This window comes from Pocillopora verrucosa, unplaced genomic scaffold, assembly GCF_036669915.1.
Source record: "Pocillopora verrucosa isolate sample1 unplaced genomic scaffold, ASM3666991v2 scaffold_46, whole genome shotgun sequence".
Taxonomy (NCBI): Eukaryota; Metazoa; Cnidaria; class Anthozoa; order Scleractinia; family Pocilloporidae; genus Pocillopora; species Pocillopora verrucosa.
In genome coordinates this window covers 1,847-6,341 of record NW_027078184.1, presented here as the reverse complement: position 1 = coordinate 6,341, position 4,495 = coordinate 1,847, and the positions used below count along the sequence as shown (strand labels likewise).

General features: G+C 49.0%; 4 non-coding genes and 1 pseudogene across 4 annotated transcripts; 1 reads left to right on the top strand and 4 right to left on the bottom strand.

The window, feature by feature from the left end:
* The first annotated feature begins 507 nt into the window (after positions 1-507).
* On the top strand, positions 508-624 carry LOC136278667 (5S ribosomal RNA). The gene has a single exon (XR_010716468.1). It is a non-coding gene; the product is annotated as a 5S ribosomal RNA (ribosomal RNA).
* A 1,060-nt stretch (positions 625-1,684) lies between these two features.
* Positions 1,685-1,857, bottom strand: LOC136278692 (U1 spliceosomal RNA). The gene has a single exon (XR_010716492.1). It is a non-coding gene; the product is annotated as a U1 spliceosomal RNA (small nuclear RNA).
* Positions 1,858-2,098: 241 nt separating this feature from the next.
* On the bottom strand, positions 2,099-2,299 carry LOC136278697 (U2 spliceosomal RNA). Its single transcript, XR_010716497.1, has one exon. It is a non-coding gene; the product is annotated as a U2 spliceosomal RNA (small nuclear RNA).
* A 1,677-nt stretch (positions 2,300-3,976) lies between these two features.
* Positions 3,977-4,140, bottom strand: LOC136278686 (U1 spliceosomal RNA). The gene has a single exon (XR_010716486.1). It is a non-coding gene; the product is annotated as a U1 spliceosomal RNA (small nuclear RNA).
* Positions 4,141-4,371: 231 nt separating this feature from the next.
* Positions 4,372-4,495, bottom strand: LOC136278654 (U2 spliceosomal RNA; annotated as a pseudogene).

The following is a 4,495-nucleotide window of genomic DNA, read 5'->3' as shown; positions in this document are numbered from 1 at the left end:
GATGCCGAAGCATGCCCTGGGTGAGGGGGGTGGTCGAGGGATCCTTCCCACGGTTTATGGTGGATAGTAGCAGGTCGCCCCCACAAGCCCTTGCGAGTCCCGCCGACGGTCCCAGAGGCTGACCCGTTTGGTATCTCCTCACTGTAAGATTTTAAAGCCAGATACACGCACCTACGGAGCTAAAACATTGTATAATAGGTTTTTAGGACACGTTATGTCTCTTGGGACCCTCCCTCCCCTCCCTATGGAATAGTGCTTCAAATCGATGCTCCTCAATGTGTTAACTTGTTTGAGCAAAATACATTAGGGTTAGGTAACGACTTCGGGGTTAGGGTAACCATTTCTTAGGGTTAGGGTAACAATTTCTTATGGTTATAGTATCTATTTCTGATTTTTAGATTAACGAAACTATTTCTTTATAAGTTCAAATTCTCCGACACACAGTTAGGTGGCCGCTTTACATCCTGAACCTGCCGATAACAAGCAGAATTTCGACCCCATTTCCTCGTCTACGACCATACCACAGGGAAAGCACCGGTTCTCGTCCGATCACCGAAGTTAAGCCCTGTCGGGCGGGGTTAGTACTGGATGGGTGACCGCCTGGGAACACCCGTGTTGTAGGCTTCAATTTTTTGTCTTGCGAACATCTCTAAACGTTTTAATCCCAATAAATAGCTCTCCATACACCACAATTTCACATAGAGAGCGTAGTTGAGTGAGGAACAAAATCAAAGCAAAAAACGAGGGGGGGAAAACACCTTTTTGTCAAAAATCGGCCAGCTAATGGCGAAAACTCTAGTGGCGATCGACTTTTCTTACAGCGCGCGCGGCGAGCGCGTGACGCACGCGCGGGAGATTGAAACAGTTTAGTGATGTCAAATTCTACTTCTGTGATATCAAATCATTCCAAATAACGAACGGAAAAAATGAATAGGAAAAAAACGCACACTTCTGAGAGGCTGGCCGTGGGTTGTAAGCCATCGTGACGTGGCAAAACACTCGCACACTTCCAAGTAGGCGGCGCGCTGGAAAAACGGGCCAATAGAAAGGTCGAGCCAATGGTTGGATTCAGACTGCAAACGAATCGGGAAAAAGGTTCGATACTTTTACTACTCTGCTAGTTTGTTTCCTCCCTCGTTCATTCGTTCACTGAGCTCGCTTGCTCGCACAAAGGATACACTAAACGATAGCAATAGCATTTTCTAAAAGCGGCTCCAGTGACAATTTAAAAAACCGCTCAAAAGGTTCAAAGTTGGTACTCACGGTCCAAGTCGCAATGCCCTTCTATGCTTCGCTTCGCCTCGGTTCGATCGGCCGTTTGGTTTCCTTTCATTTCCTTTCCCTTGCGCAGCGCATAGCACAGCACGGCACGGCACGCACAACCTGCAAATACAAACGAACAGGACTTTACACCACAATAGAGCAGAGACAGGCCTTGAACAAAAACAGCCAGCACAGTTACGCACCTCCCCGCGAACCTCACCTTGTTTCCTTCCTCCAGTCTCCATCCAATGCACTTCTAACCCCTCCAACAACGTGGCAACACCTTTGCCTGTTGTGGGTACTTTGCTTTCTTTGCAAGTCTAAACCGGTCCACTGCAAAAGCAAAAATACCCTCGATAGTCAGTAAGAGGGGACATATAGACATTAGTTTGAGGGGGTGGGGGAAAACTTTTTGGGGCGGGGGGGACGGAGGCGCGAACGCAGGTCCCCACTACCAGAAAATCTAACGCTTCGAAGTTACCCACATTTTGGGGTAATCGCAAGGGTCAACCCAGGTCGAAGTGCAATGAAAGGGCCTCGCCTTGAGCAGGACTGCTCCTTGATCACAGTTACCCTCCCGCGTCAGGTAAGTATGCTTTTTCAGCCGTCTGCCCTCGGTGAAAAATCCACTTACCCCTAGGTCCTTGTGGTAGTGCTTTGGCGCCACTTCAGAAAACGTAGGCCAGCGGGCCGTTCCTGCCATTGTCTGTTGTCTGGAGATCATCCCTCCTTTTCACCTCTTCCCCCTCCTAAGGGCGGGCGGGGCTCCTGTAAACATAAAAGAATGCTATACCGGTTGACTTTGTTTTGGATTGAATGTTGTCTTCCCCAGAGGGAAGTGAGGGCCGCACTCGGAGGTATTGCTATCACCGAGGCAACCCGTGGCTGGGACCGAGGGCACAGCCTCTTTTCCACAGCCCAGTTCCAAAAAATCAGTTTAATATATGAGCTGCTCAATGAAGGCAGCGTATTCAGATATTACGCTGATAAGAAAACAGATACTACACGTGATCTTAGCCAAAGGCCGAGAAGCGCATGCCGAAGCATGCCCTGGGTGAGGGGGGTGGTCGAGGGATCCTTCCCTCGGTTTTATGGTGGATAGTCGCAGGTCGCCCCCACAAGCCCTTGCGAGTCCCGCAGACTGGTCCCAGAGGCTGACCCGTTTGGTATCTCCTCACATGTAAGATTTTAAAGCCAGATACAACGCACCTACGGGAGCTAAAACACTTGTATAATAGGTTTTTAGGACAGCCGTTATGTCTCTTGGGACCCCTCCATCCCCTTCCCTAGGGAATAGTGCTTCCAATCGATGCTCCTCCATGTGTTAAACTGGGTTGAGGAAAATACATTAGGGTTAGGGAACGACCCTTCGCGGTTAGGGTAACCATTTCTTAGGGTTAGTGGTAACAATTTTCTTAGGGTTTTAGAGTATCGATTTCTTAGGGTTAGAGTACCGACGAACACTAGGGCTTTAGGAATTTCAAATTCGCCCTACACTCAGGGATGTGGCCGCTGTACAGCGTTCTGAACCTGGCCGATAACAAGCAGAATTGTCGACCCCATTTCCATCGTCTACGAACCACTACCACAGGGAAAGCACCGGTTCTCGTCCGATCCAACCTAAAAAACCCGAAGTGAAGCCCTGTCGGGGCGGGGTTAGTACTTGGATGGGTGACCGCCTGGGAATTACCCCGTGTTGTAGGCTTCAATTTTTTTGTCTTGTGCGAACATCTCTAAACGTTTTAATCCCAACTATAATAGCTCTCCATACACCACAATTTCACATAAATGAGAGCCGTAGGTGAGTGAGGAACAAAATCAAAGCAAAAAACGAGGGGGGGAAAACACCTTTTGTCAAAAATCGGCCAGCTAATGGCGAAAACTATAGTGGCGATCGACTTTTCTACAGAGCGCCGCGCGAGCGAGTGATCTACGGCCGCGATGATGAACAGTTTATGATGTCAAATTCTACTCCTGTGATATCAAATCATTTCCATTAATAACCCGAACGAAAAAATGGAATAGGAAAAAAAAACGCACACTTCTGAGGACGCAGTTTTAAGCCATCGTGACGTGGCCAAAACACTAGCCAACTTCCAAGAGGAGGCGGCCGAAGAAAACGGCACTGAAAGTCGACAATGGTTGGATTCAGACTGCAAACGAATCGGGGAAAAGGTTCGATACTTTTACTACTCTGCTAGTTTGTTTCCTTCCCTCGTTCATTCGTTCACTCGCTTGCTCGCACAAAGGATACACTAACGATAGCAATAGCATTCTAAAAGCGGCTCCAGTGACAATAAAACCGCTCAAAAGGTTCAAAGTGTACTCACGGTCCAAGTCGAATGCCCTTCTATGCTCGCTCGCTCGGTCGATCGGCCGTTTGGTTTCCTTTCATTTCCTTTCCCTTCGCGCGCATAGCACAGCACGGCACGGCACGCACAACCTGCAAATACAAACGAACAGGACTTTACACACAATAGAGCAGACAGGCCTTGAACAAAAACAGCCAGCAAAGTTACGCACCGCCCCGAAACTCACCTTGTTTCCTTCCTCCAGTCTCTCCAATGCACTTCTACCCCTCCAAACGTGCCAACACCTTGGCCAGTTGTGCGTCCTTTGCTTTCTTTGCAAGTCTACCGGTCCACTGCAAAAGCAAAAAATACCCTCGATAGTCAGTAAGAGGGCCATATAGACATAGTTTGGATGACTTTTGCGGGGACGAGCGCGAACGCAGGTCCCCACTACCAGAAATTATACGCTCGAGTTACCAACATTTGGGGTAATCGCAAGGGTCAACCCAGTCGAAGTGCAATGAAAGGGCCTCGCCTTGAGAGGACTGCCTCCTTGATCACAGTACCTCCCGCGTCAGGTAAGTATGCTTTTTCAGCGTCTGCCCTCGGTGAAAAAATCCACTTACCCCTAGGTCCTTGTGGTAGTGCTTTGCGCACTTCAGAAAACGTAGGCCAGCGGCCGTTCCTGCCATTGTCTGTTGTCTGAATTATCATCCCTCTTTCACCTCTTCCCCCTCTAAGGGCGGGCGGGGCTCCTGTAACATAAAAGAATGCTATACCGTTGACTTTGTTTGGATTGAATGTGTCTTCCCCAGAGGGAAGTGGGCCGCACTCGGAGGTAGTGCTATACCGAGGCAACCGTGGCTGGGACGAGGCAAGCCTCTTTTCCACAGCCCAGTTCCAAAAATCAGTTTAATATATGAGCTGCTCAATGAGCAGCG